Here is a 14265-nt window from a genome sequence, read left to right as displayed (position 1 = left end):
GTTTGAAATAATAGGGAAACACAGAATATTTCAATAGTTTCATTTAAAACTATATATTGAGCACGCGCAAATTAATGCGCTATGTTCAGGTTTATATCGCCAGGTAGAGTCATGATATAAAATCGATATTCTGTTTAAAATAATTTGCTTTAATACTTCAGAGGAGATGATCTAAAGGCACCCGATATATTAGTCTTCTGACCAGGCTTTATAAGGCAAAATTTGCGTGCTTTATAGTCAATGATACATATTCTGTGGTTTAAAACTCTCAGGCGGCAGATGGATGAGGAGAAGAGAAAATAATGGGGTATTATTTTTTCTTGGCGAGGAATAACGTCAAAGGGAGTAATCCACTATGGAATGAAGGGGGATAAGTTTCTAAAAAAACTGATGTGCTGCGTCGGTGGGGGTAACAAGGTAATCCGGTTATATCAAGTGAGTTGAAATTGTAAATTGGCCACCGTAAAGATTTAAAAAGCTAAAGTTTCTAGCGTTAGCTCTTCGTCAGAACGAATGCAGGAATCGTGGATTGCGTGTGGGTTTAATGCAGAAAGTGGAGTTGCGCTGTTGGTGGGAACATGGTGACGAGAAAAACACGAATAAATGAGTAGAATGAAAAGCGTTCGTTGACACCTATGGGGTTAAGAGCGCCGATTTAAAGGATAAACCTTTGTTCAAGAGTTTTGTGTTTAATAAGACTGATTCTATGTTCCATTTCAAATTATTTGAAATTTACTTCCTTGCATATGACTTTCTTTATACCTATACCTGAGGGTGTACAACCGCAAAACATCTGCACAAAATTCCCTCTAACTAAATCTTGTAATATTCTTTCAATAACACAATATCTCCAATTTTGACGATTCTTTTAGGCCGGGCCCACTTACTTCTCGCTTGCAACTACTAAGAAATTCTTTACTCCACCTTGAATCAAAATCTTATGCTAAATACTGTGTAGGTCTCCATTTCTTCCTACAAACTCTCCGAGTGGAGTCAGCATAAGCTTTGCCTGGCGATGCAGACGGTTCCGAAAGAGGGTAACTGAGTGTCTCCAAGGTCAAGGGTTTGTTGTCGATTATGAACTCAGCTTCACACAGGAACTTTCTCAGCGATTCTTCGTCTAAACGATTTCCAGGTTCCTTCATGGGACTATTTGCCTTTCCCAGACACTTCCAAAGTGACTGGCAGATGCTGGCTTTTTAATTCAATCGATTTTAGCCTCAAGGAGGCTGCCTTGTTCGTGTTATCATCCATTTCTTCTTTAGCCTTGTTAAGCTCGGTTTCCGCGCCAATGAAATTTCCTCTGTCACGGCGCATTTTTTGGCAGGTCCTCTTCGATAGATGAATCGTCTCAGTACCTGTATGAAAGAATCGATTTCGAGGGAATCTGATACCTCTATATGTACTGCTCTGCTACCATGAAAGTGAACAATGCTCCAAATGTCTTCACGACAGATCTTCCTGTCAAATATGCCAAGGACCCTAGAAATCTGTACCACAATATATAAAGAGGGGTGCTGATCCACGCGCGACTTTGGTAAGTCAAGAATTCCTTTGCTGTCCCATGGTACCTCGGAGAAAACGACATGTGGCACCAATGTGTTTCCGCTGATAACCCAATAGCCCCTGACATAAATTTCGTTCAAGGTGATCCCTCTTCCACTATTCTTCCATCTGTGTGAAGGGACATGACTTGACTTTGGCAGGAAGAACGGGGTCTTAAGAGGTTCTGAGAGATCTGCCTTCCGTATTTGTCCACCAACTCTTATGACAACGTCTCTGTTTAGATGTGGATCCAGTTTGTAAAGAGACCTTGTCTTCCTTGACACACTCTTCTTTTCTTTGTCCAGTGCACGACTACCGTACTTGGCGTTTGTTTTGAATGTTTGGGAGACTTCTAATTTTTGAAGGAAACACTTCTCTTTGCAATTGCTCTATTATCTCTACTTCGGCTTCCTCTAAGTCGGCGACGCTGGGTCCTGTGTAAGCAGAGGTTTCCTTGGTCGATCCATGCTCGGATGTACCATCACTGGGCTCCTTCACTTTGGATAAGACTTTAATTCTTAGTTTTCTCTTGTATCTCAAACAAAGCACTACAGCTATCTTTCTGCAAACTTGACAATCTCCTTAATCTCTTGAGGATGTCGAAACTCTCTTTCACCGTACTTGTAGTAACTGGAATTCTCTTGACCTCTGGAGAATAGGGATCTACGTGTTTTTCGTAGTTCTGTTCCTTAAACCGGCTGTCTGTAGGTTCTCTGAGTGATTCAGGAAGCCTTGATCCACTCTGATTTTTCTACAAAGTTTTTGGGTGATATGCCCCCTTAAACCTTCGTCTACGATATTTGACGTAGAGTCTACGTAGGGCCACAGTGCCGGGGTTGTGGGATTATGAATGAGTTGAACTCTATTGGCTTCATGGACATGAAAACAACTGGATTCGTTGCTTATAAATCTTCGAGCGACTTTACTGTCCATCAGATAGTAGTCCTTCAAAATGTCACCAATCTTAATAGATAAAGTGGCAACCGCTAATTCCAGCCTCGAGATGCTGATTGTCTTCTTTGGTTTCACGCGAGCTTTTCGCGTTACAAACGAAACGGCGTTCTTTAGGAATTGAGTTACTGATATTCTATATACAAAAAATAAATAAAATCCCTGTCCACTTAAACAGAACATTCCTACTTCGTAGCTGATTTTACCTGGAGCTAAGACGTTGCTGCTCGTATTTACTGGTATATTTACCAATGCGCAATGGATTTGACGCGTTCCTTACACAGATGAGACAAACTCTAAACTTACAGCTCTGCCAGCTGGGTATTGTTACTGAAAATGCCTGGTGGTAATTTCTTCAACTGGTTACTGTTCAACCACCTACCAAAAGTAATATAAAGGAGTGTTAATTAAATTTTCCTTGTCAACATAGTGCAGGAACTGTGTTTGCTCGAAAATGTTGAGTGTCTGATGTCTTCTTTTTTAAAGAGCTAACGTAGGATGTTCGTTTTTTGTGTGTCTGTGTGTGTGTGTATTTGTAAAAGACTGAAAACAAATGAATGCTTTCCACATGCCTATTCTCCCTTCTCCCATTACGCATTGTTGTAATACATAGGGCTTGACATTACTCACTAGTCCTCATTATAAGCCAGGCGACATTGTTTGCAGAAGGGGGAGGATAAGGTTCCAAGACACAAAATGACTCAATAGTTTTGTTTAAGTTTACTAATACAGTGTCTTCATTTGTACAAGCACAAACATGATCGCGCTTAGTTTAAACTTCGCTGAGCAATGTCAGTTCGTTAAATATTTCTTATTCCTAAGGAAATTCGTTGAAGGCTTAGAAATTAAAGAAACCCCGACATGTTAGTCTTGTGGTCAGGCTAAAAGAAGCAGAGTGAGTACCATTATCGCGAACAGAGGTCTTTGTATTAAAGAGGATCTTCCTTGAGGGGTTAATGATCTTTGGTGTCATATGAAACAGCTCTATAAAAGTTTAAAGAATATTTCTGGACTCAAAATCGAATGGTTTCATTTTCCTCCACAGCATTTTTACGTCCGTCATCACTGACACCTCGCAGAGCGGTGATTTCTTAATTAAAGTTTTTTATTTCATGTGCGCATAGAATGTTGTCTTCGACCTTCCCTATATGAGGTTGCATTTTATCCTTTGTTGCCTTATGAAAATCTTACTATTGTCAACGGATAACTAGAACCTTCAAGGGAAATTGAAAAAGGTTCGAGTTATCAGGAGTTGAAAAAAAAAAGGACTGGAATTAAAGAAAAACGTTGTTTACTGTTTTTTGTATTTATGCAATATACTTAAAGCACCAAACGTTTATTTCGCTAGGGAATCTGAAAACATAAATTTAAATCCAAAACAAACTTTCTGTCGTGAAGCACGTGGCTACACGAACTAAGGTCGAGTGTTACATAAAGAAAACAGGAGCAAACACTTATTTAACTCCGATCCTTATTGAGTCCATATTTTTGTTTTATAAATTATTGTTTAGGTTGATAAAGCTCATTCTAGGACAAAAAAAAAAATAATAAACCTAGTTCGGTGATTAAAAACGTCTGCTTGCTACAATATTACTGTATAAGTTTTCAACTTCCCTGCACTCTTCCTAAATTTTCTTCTGTTGACTGTATGTAATATTCAAAATGAGTTACAGTCAAGCCTACCAAATGAAAATCAGAGGGGTGTTTTTATCGTTAATCGCTGAAACCAGACTTGGTGCTTACTTTGTGTAAGGAACCGGTCGAGATGGCAATTGCCTCGAGTAGAGGTAAGGATTTCAAATAATTATAATTTATAAGTATTTTTTAACACGCTCAAAAATTGAATCGTATTTGTTTCCTCTTCCTTACTATTTTAATCTCTATTGATTGTTTGATTAATTACAGAAATTACCTTGAAAGTGGTATTTTCGTTTACTAATAAAACGAATTGCAGAGAAAGGATGCGAACTCAGCAACAACATTGCGTGTCGTTCTCCTCATAAGGATATCTGCTGCTCGTTCAAAACTATAGTAAGAGTACACTGTGACTTCGACAGACGATCCAGAAAACGAGAAACAGTAATTAGACCTCTTCTTGCCTGTTCAAGGCTGATTGAGAGCAGTTCCGCTAGTCTCGGTTTTTCCGGGCTAAAAGACGACGTTGACCTAGTTCTTAGCCGAGCAGCCATATTCTCTCCTCCTGCTGATACACATTCCATTACAATTTATCCCTCGCTAAGTGTAAAACTTGGTGAACGAGAGGCTCTAGTTCGAGGCGCAGAGTTCCATCTGATATATCAAACCATGCTCAATAATATATCGCCATATGATGCATTGACTGGCTTTGGACTTCTACAAGAAGTAGTCATTCACTTCTTAAATTTATTATCTTGGAAGGAAAGATTAAGGAGAAAGGCACAACATGGGTTTGTTTACTTTTTTTCTGGTTAAATCTAGATGTCAATCTTTTCCCGATGGGCGTGAACGTTCTGGTCTGACCAGACAACAAGCTTATGTTAAATGTTTCATAGAGTAGCAAAGCCATGACGTCACGTTTCCATGACAGCATTTTTCTCAGTTCTAAACAAACGCTGAGGTCTCGTTGTGTATGGCGCCATATTAATCATGGCCTTATTTTCAATCTCTTCTTTGCTATCTTACTTCGAAGATGAAAAGAAATCTATCGCAAAAGGGGAGAACCACGTCAAATCTGATCATATAGAATGTTTTATGTATAATCAAGGCATTCTTAGAGGCAAAGTTCACGCTAGTAGGAGATCAAAAGTCTACGAGGTTACGGTACGTAAGCTCTCTTGTATGTTTATGTTTATATTTTGTGAATCGGTTGGGAATCATTAGATCAATTATAAAAGCTACTCAATAGCTTTAATATCTAAATTATAGGCTCCGATGTATATAATATTGACTTCATAAAGTATAGCTCTTAGCGCCTCTAAAATAGGATCCGTTCGATGGCTGTTCGATTGGAGCGCTGAGAACGCCTGATAGCTATTTACAACCAATAAAATCACTAAAAGAATAAAAATTTTTCTTCTTCTACTTTAGATATACGTAGATAGTAACTTGAATATCAAGTCGACAGAGTGTGAATGTCGTAAGGGCGCTTTCAAGTGCAGTCATGCCGCAGCTGTGTTCATTTACACCATACATCATGTTAGTCGTACGGACATCGAATGTCGATGGAACAAGCCAAAAAAGCCAACTTGCCCTGCAGTTCGGGACGTCACTGAGATGTTTCCTCCTCCGAAACAGTACTGTGCTCTATCGAGAGAACCTACGCAAGCAGATCGTTCATCCATTTACCGATCGTTATGTGAATATGGAAAGTTCACAGGACTAAAACTTGAACTTTATTTTTATTTAGACACGGTAAATCTATCAGATAAAATAATAATATTATTACAATCTATTTTTGCAGTTACAATCTATTCTAATCTATATAAACATGATCTAAAATTTAAAAGTAAAATAGAAAAAAATAAAGAAATTCTGCTTTACATAGATGCCGTGTGTGTTTTATCCACTATGGTGGATTCTGAGCCCTGAACCTGAACCGGTGACGTTACCAATGCTTACAATCGAAGAAATAATTTATTCTGATGGCTTCCTTCAAGCCCATGGAAAGGAAGATCAGCTCTCTTTTTTTAAGGAAAAATGCAAAATCCAAAGTAGTACTATATAAGAAATAGCAAAACTCACAGTGGGTCAAAGAGAGAATCCAGCATGGTCAATGCTTAGAAAGGGAAGACTCACAGCTAGTAATTTTGGTCCTGTCTTAGCAGCCAAGAGAGTTTCACAATCACTCTTGAAAAGACTCATGGGCGAGTATGATTTATCTGGAGTCAAAGCCATCACATGGGGAGTCAACAATGAAAAGGAAGCTGTGAATGCATTTGAGATGTCACATTGTTTAAAAGTTGAACCAACAGGAATTTGGTTTGAAGAGTCAGGTATTCTTGGTGCCACACCTGATGGTCTAGTTGATCAAAAAGGTATTTTGGAAGTAAAATGCCCATATACCTTTAGGAATTCAACCATAGAAGAAGTTATAGAATCAGAATCATTCTATTTGGAGAAGCGAAAGGACAAAATTGAGCTTAAGAGGGATCACAAGTCTGGGTATTGGCATCAAATTCAAGGACAGCTCCATCTCACAAACAGAATGTATTGTTATTTTGTTGTGTGGACTGTCAAGGGCCACGTAACTTTGGTCATTCATAGAGATGAGGAATGGAAACCTAATCTTGATATTCTAAGAAACTTTTATTTCCATCATTACTACCCTAAAATGATTGAGGGGGAATTATTATAAGTGTGAATACATAAGAGGAGACATATACACTTGTAATCTTTATATTTATTCTACCTTATGTGGAAATGAGAAATTAAAAAATAATGTTACTGTTCAACTCTGTAGAACAATTGAAAAGATTGAAAATTATTAACTGTTAATGATTCTCTTCTTCCCTTGTACAGTTAGGATTATATGAACTAGGAAAATAATCATAGAATATCATAGTTGTTAAAGTTATGAGGAATAACCTATATCTATCCATCTATCTCAATTGTTGGTAGACTACTTTTCCAAAATAGAGACAGAAACTAGAGTGATGCTTTCATGCCTATTTAAGTAAGAATCACACCCTAAGTAAAGAGCAAAAAGTAGAAAAAAAAAGAATTGAAGAAATTGTCATAACTTATTGACTTTTTATTACTGTAACTATTGAATCTTTGTAGTCATCGAAAACATGACTTGAGCCTCTCTTGAGAATTTTCTACTCAAAAAATACATTTGTACAACCTTCCTTGATTAACGGAAACTGCAACTTAACAAGAGCAGCACAAAGCTGAAAATTTTTTTCAGAATAGCATCTTAGGTAAGAGGGAATAAAACTTAAAATCTTAAAATCCTTTAACCTGGCGTTAGCCCTCTCTACATGGATTCTGCATTTGGCAATCGACTTAGTTACTTTTATTTCATTTTCAGTAAATTTACCATTGTTTAAGAATGGGGGAATATTTACAGACACACCCCTCGGAACTATATCTTGGATTAGAAAGCCCTTGTCAGCAACAACAAGATCTCCTCGATAAAGGTGTTTCAAAAAACCAGACATTTCCACTATAGCCTTATCTGAAGTTGATCCAGGGTAAAGGTTAGAAACATATGTTATGACCCCATTAGGTGCCACACCAACGAGTACTTTAAATGAATTCATACCTCAGTATGAAGAATAAGTTGCACTTTGATGACTCATTAGGCCAGGGGTTGCAACTTCAATGTCTGTGCAATCTATTATGATCTTACAAGAACTGAACTGTGTAAATGATGACGGCAAACAAGTCTTATTTTTCTCCCTAGAAGGTACTGTTGACATCAAAAAAGTGAACAAAATCTCGTGCAAGAGATGAATAAATGTAATGACAATATTAGATATAGTAGTTTCACTGCATGAAAATAACTGAGCTATATGAAGGTTCGTGTAATTCTGTCTAATCTTCATTAAAGTTATGAATATCTGGTCTTCAAAACTTATTGATTCCACCTTCCAGCCATGAAAATATATTATTGAGTCTTTGAATCTTAAAGTATAAAGTACAACTACATCAAATACTTGCTTAGTTGGAAGACCGGTTTCCATGCGTATTACATCGTCACTTAACGTAGACACTGAGTATTTTTCTCTAAAATATTTTGACTTCTCTTCATGTTGTTGAAGGTCATTTCTCAGCTGCTTTACTTCTGCTTCAAGGATTATCTCCGAAGCAGTTAAATCGTTGAGTACGTCCCGTTCTTGATCTTCACTTTCGTTGCTCTGCAAGGCTTCTCTCATTTTTTCGATGTCGACTAATTCCTTGCCATCTGTACTTTTTTCCAATTTCTTCTTCTTCTTTGGTGGCGGTTTACTGCTAGAAGGGAAAAGTTTTCCTTCGTTGTGCTTAAAAATCTCTGGCCCAAATACCTTCTCGCCATTTCTGAAATGGCAGCTGCAAACACGGCTATGTTTGCTTGGTTCTCGATCTTCTCTCCTGTTGAAACATATAGAGATGTGGAATGTATTTAGATCAGAGTTGGATTTTGTTAGAAGTAAATCGAAACAAGCGTCAATCCAACAAGTACCATGTTTATTAGTCCGAAAGCCACAATACTTTAGTTTAGCTGCGATATTCTGGTTTTACAGTATATATGTAAGTTAAAATACAAACCTTAATAATCTTCTCCATCGATCATACTCAGATTTTTTCTTTTCTTTGCTCGGGAATGCAAAGAAGCGACAGCAATGACTCTCAGACTGGTGATTACATTCGGGTGCGAAACACTGAACCATTTCGCCTAATTCTCCAATATTTTAGATTCTGCAAGATATTATGGCCTTATCCTTCTACTTCCAGCATAACTTGAATGTACCACGAGCGTCAAACAAGGAGTTCAAAGTCTGTAAAACGGAGCTTCACATGACGCTTGCGTCCGCCATATTGGATTGAACAGTTTGTTTAGAACTGAAAAAAATGCGGTCATGCCAACGTGACGTCATACTTTGCCACTCTATTACGCATCAGTCACGCTCTATAATATTTCGCCATATAATGCATTGATGGCTTTGGACCCGACCATATTTCAGGGGGATAGATCATTACTTGGCTACCTTCTTGGGCAAGAATAATAAATAACTAACTAGTTAAGTTGATTTTTCAAAGCCTCTGTTTCCAAAATGCAAGTATTTGATGTAGGTATAACGACTCCCACCGGAGCCTGCTGTGTCAGCTGGTACAATGATTATTCGAAGCGTTTCTTGAATCCTGAGATACGCAGAAATGGTTTCATTTCCAGATGTGAGCTTTTATCGGACCGCTGCCGGGAAAAGGTGGTTGTGGAAAATGTGGACGTGCTACCTGGGTAGTAGTCTTACTACCTGCACGTGTAACTTAACAAGGCACAGTAGCCTCTGGAGAAAAAGTAGTATAAATATAAAGCTGTATACCGTTGACTTTTACAAACATGTCAGCGAAAGTTGTGGTTTTCCAGGTTTGACCCTTATGAAACTTACTTTGAATAAACAAATATTCAAACACTACACTTTTCTTTGTCGCACGTCTGCAATGATGTATGATGGGCTATGCCCTTTGCAGATCTGTCGCTCTCTTTTTGTCCTAAAATGAGCTTTATCCCCCGAAGTACCATGAAACATTCAATTATGATACATTAAATAATGATCGGAGTTAGATCATTGTTTGCTCCCTTTTCGTATATGTAACACACGACCTTAGTTCTTGTAGCCACGAGCTTCATAGTCCAATATTTTTTTTTTGCGTTTTATTTCAGTAGACCTCATTTTGAATTAATTAGCGTTATTCTGCACGTGAGAAACATGTTCCTGAACTAGCAACATTCCGCTTACATTTGGTTCACGGTTCGGTTCACTTATATTTAAACAAAGATCTCTTACGCGAGGTATTTCAACGAAATGGGAATAGAGAAACACTGAGATATGCTTTGTAAACAATTATTATCAGGATGTGTTGACTATCCTGCCAAGTTTTATTGCTATTGAGGGAGCAATGCAACAATTTCAGGACTGCAATTAGCCATTTTCTAAACGAGCGGTGGTCTGGGTACGATTTGCCACCATAAAGGCTCTTGGGATCGTTTGGAGGGACAACGTGAAGGTAAACAAACGTGCATGGCGCACTATAACTGCTGTACTCCAGGCTGCACTAATAATTACAGAAATGCACCTAACCTTCAGTATTATAGAATTCCTAAAGACCCTGATATACGTAGAAAGTACGTGGTTCTTATGAGGAACGAGACGCTGAAATTAGACTCTACGAGTACGCGGATTTGCTCAGCTGATTTCGATGGAGGAGAAAAACTTATCAGAACACACTTGCCTTCAATTTTTCCATGGACAAAACCGACAGCTCCACGTAGAGAACTCAAGAGGGCCAGTTTCAAAGATGTGCAGAAAATGGAGCAAACCAAAAAAAAGAAAAACAACACTTGCTCAAATTGCTCAAATTACCACTGTTGTAATTTGCTGTTCACTTCTTTTATGTTATTGTTTTCTTTCTCCAACTGCTGAATCTCTCCCTTTAGCTTAACAATTTCTTGTTCACTTGTTTGTATTCTGTTATATAAACTGTTTAGTTGGTCACCAGTAAGTAATGTTTGTATTTCCACACTGGTACTGGTGTCAGCATTAACACTAATATTGTCCGACTGTTCTTCAAATTTAAAGTTCGCTTCCAGTGGTAACTGAGCAAGTGTTGTTTTTCTTTTTTTGGTTTGCTCCATTTTCTGCGTATCTTCGAAACTAGCCCTCTTGAGTTCTCTACGTGGAGTTGTCGGTTTTGTCCATGGAAAAATTGAAGGCAAGCGTGTTCTGCTAAGTTTTTCTCCTCCATCGAAATGAGCTGAGCAAATCCGCGTACTTGTAGAGTCTAATTTCAGCGTCTCGTTCCTCATAAGAACCACGTACTTTCTAGGTAATATCAGGCTCTTTAGGAATTCTGCAATACTGAAGGTTAGGTGCATTTCTGTAACTATTAGTGCAGCCTGGAATACAGCAGTTATAGTGCGCCATGTTTGTTTACCTTCATGTTGTCCCTCCAAACGATCCCAAGAGCCTTTATAGTGGCAAATCGTACCCAGACCGCCGCTCGTTTAGAAAATGGCTAATCCCCTTTTGTGATACAGCAATATGGACGGTTAGGTGATATTATGTTGAATAAGCTGTAGATTGGATGTAAAACGCAAAACAGTCGAGTTCCGTGTGAATGTGTACATTTTCGAATAAATGACGGCATCGTCAAATCAGCTCATTTTATCCAACGTTAAAATTTTATTAAATTGCACCATCCTTTGGAGATCGAAAAGAACCACACTTTGCCTTACAAAATCCAGATTTTCAGTGTATTATTTTGTATAGCACATAGTTAAATAACAGGTTACTTTTGACCTTTTTTAATCTTGTTAGAAGAAGGTCGGATAAATTCAATTACGTTGTGTAAATAAATGATCAAGAATTGTTCAAATTGCTGTCAGCATATGTATTGATGTTGTTTCTCAAGATTTGGTAGTTTTTATCGGTCTAAGTGTATTCAGTTCGTGGCGTGACGCTCCGAGATTCGTCTGAAATTTTGAGCTTCAAAAGCGGCATTTGGTCGAAATTCAGCTACTATCGATTTTCTCCAAAATCAATCGATATTCAGCCAAACGAAGTATGCATTGCTTTGTTTCACCATAACGCCTACCTAACTTGAGAATATAAGCCGAATCGATTTTTTAGCTGTTGCGACCAAATGTTTGACTATTTGTAACATTTGCTCTTACGGTCAATTTTATCACTAGTGATGAAAACGTGACAAAACACTAGTTATTTTCAAACGGTGTTTCCTTGAATTTCAAAGCCATCCACCTGACCCGAATGGAGCGCTCTCGTTGGCTTATAACGTCATGAGTTATTAATGAGTTTGAGAAGTTTATTTCTTGTACCTTCAATTCACTTCGAACATTCAGTAAAAAAAAGGAATCCATTACTGCATTACAATATCCTCAACTAAAGCTCTTTTTTTTCGCGAGTTGAGGATTGAGTGCTAAGAGCTAGTACTTTGACTTTTATACCACAGATTTGCAAGAAGGGATGAATTAATGAGTATGGCATTGTACGTATTTCCGATTTATTGCACTGCGTTTGGAGATCAATGCTTTTCTATGGTTCGCCTTAGTTTTTTTTTATAAGCTGAGAATACACTCTTTGAGCAAGGAAACTTATAACGTAAAAACTTATTCAAGAAAACTAGGATGGGTCTACGGAATGTATTTGACGCGTTCCTTACGCAAGTAAGACAGGTTCCTTCCTTACAGCTATCTCAGCAGGATATTGTTACTGAAAATACCTAATGGTAATTTCTTCAACTGATTGATAAATAATTCAATTTCATTTCAGTTTTGGGAACGTACGAAATAGCTTAAAAGTCTTAACTTTTTCACTTACAGATCTCCTAATTCTGCGTTGTTATTGAATATGTCTTTTGGCAAGTCCTCCAACTGGTTGTCTTCCAATCGCCTGTCAACACAGGACGACAGTTAGTATAAGTTAGGATAGGTCCTGAAACATAACCGCTAACAGACTAAACTCGTTTAAGTTTCGATGTTTTCTTTGCGGTGTTCCATTTAAATGCCTAAGAAAGGTTAACGAGCTACCCAGCAATACATGTAAGAGGTAAATGGGGTGTAGCCCTCATAAAAGGCCAGATGACATTGATTGCAGGGGATGCTAAGGGTTGGTTACCGACAAATCCTGAGAGTGGGAAAATTTGAAATGATATTACAAAATGTCTCAGTAGTTTTATTTAAAATTATATACAGTGTGTTTATTTAAGCAGCCGCAAATGAAAACGCTATGTTCCAGTTTATATTGCCATATAGGTATGTTCATGACATCAAATCAATAATCTGTAAACATTAGTTGTTTAAGAGTTTAAAAGTAATGGTAAAAATAGAACCGGCATGTTCAAGTTTGTCTTCTGATCAGGTTTTATGAAGCATACTTTGCTTGTATTACGGTTAGTGATATATGATCTGTGATTTCTAACTCTCACGCGGTGGACGGGTGAGGACGCAGGAAAGTTATGACACATTATTTTGTCTTTGCGAGGAAGTTGTCTGCAAGAGAATAAAGAGAATTGCTGGGTGTTCACAGCATTGCAAAGTCTCTGTAAGAGTACATCGAGTGCCCTGTATCGAGATTTCAAGAGATCTTGGTCCCTTGATCACAGCTTCATCGGGCAAATAAAAGTTTTGGCCAGCAAATCAGAATAAGTGCATGCAAATTAGTATATTTCAGCGGTTATGTTCATTAATTCAAGCAAGGATTTTTTTGTTTTACCGACTTTTGTGGAAAGTTACTGACTTTTTCCCTGTTATGCAAATCTTTGTCTACACTCTTTACTAAAGTTTTTACAGTACGTGTGTATTCTGTAAGTTTGCGATTCATCCATTAAGATTTTGCTTTATTGCAAACGGCATTTTATCAGGTTTGAATATTCAAACCTAATAAAATTATCTTATTGTTGTAACTTCTGGGATATTTCGTGTCGATATAACTGCTTAAAAGCGTTGCACAACTAGTATTTGTATTGTTTGAAATAAGCTCTGATATTATCGCATAATTTAAAACTGCAGCCTTCCTTCAAAAGTGATGCGAACAACCTCTGCCAATAGGGGATTACGGTTTTTCTGCAGAGGAATGCAAGACAACTCTATTGAGAGCTTCGAGAATAGAATATCGTTTCTTAGTACTACTTCCAAAACGAAAGCGAGGGTTTCATCAGGTTTCCAAACGCGAGAAGACATTTCAAACCACGAGGCCGCAGTCTGAGTGGTTTTATTGTTTTCGAGCGTTTGGAAACATGGTGAAACCAGAAGAATGAGTTGTTGTAATGACTTTTCAAAGAAACAATATAAAATTATACAATGATGTATTTTTTTCATTTTTTTTAAATCCCTTTTATGTGTGATTTGTTGTATTCAGCCGGCATTCATTGTATTAGTCAGCTTTTGTTTTTAATTATCCAATAGTTTAGCGTTCCACCAAATTTCTGTTTCAAAAGCGTTGTGAACTTGACGTCTTTTACACACTGTTTTTGCCACGGCCGAAGGAAGGTTTCGCTTCCCGAAAACAATCGAGGAAGAAGAACTTTGCGTAGAGAGAGCAATACCGACGTCTACCAGATATAAAAATA

At 37.7% G+C, this 14265-nt stretch overlaps 2 pseudogenes across 2 annotated transcripts; one reads left to right on the top strand and one right to left on the bottom strand.

Annotated features, from left to right (window-relative positions):
* The first annotated feature begins 5021 nt into the window (after positions 1–5021).
* LOC148739773 (uncharacterized) lies at positions 5022–8040 on the top strand (annotated as a pseudogene). The gene is made up of 3 exons (XR_015996959.1): positions 5022–5295; positions 5563–5852; positions 6040–8040. The product of XR_015996959.1 is annotated as an uncharacterized LOC148739773 (transcript).
* On the bottom strand, positions 6762–9019 carry LOC148739772 (uncharacterized; annotated as a pseudogene). The gene is made up of 2 exons (XR_015996943.1): positions 8725–9019; positions 6762–8547 (listed from the first exon to the last, which is right to left on the bottom strand). The product of XR_015996943.1 is annotated as an uncharacterized LOC148739772 (transcript).
* Positions 9020–14265: the final 5246 nt, after the last annotated feature.

Source organism: Stylophora pistillata, chromosome 2 (assembly GCF_964205215.1).
Source record: "Stylophora pistillata chromosome 2, jaStyPist1.2, whole genome shotgun sequence".
In the NCBI taxonomy this organism is placed as follows: domain Eukaryota; kingdom Metazoa; phylum Cnidaria; class Anthozoa; order Scleractinia; family Pocilloporidae; genus Stylophora; species Stylophora pistillata.
Note: the sequence above shows the minus strand (reverse complement) of the source record. Positions and strands in the feature narration are given on the sequence as shown.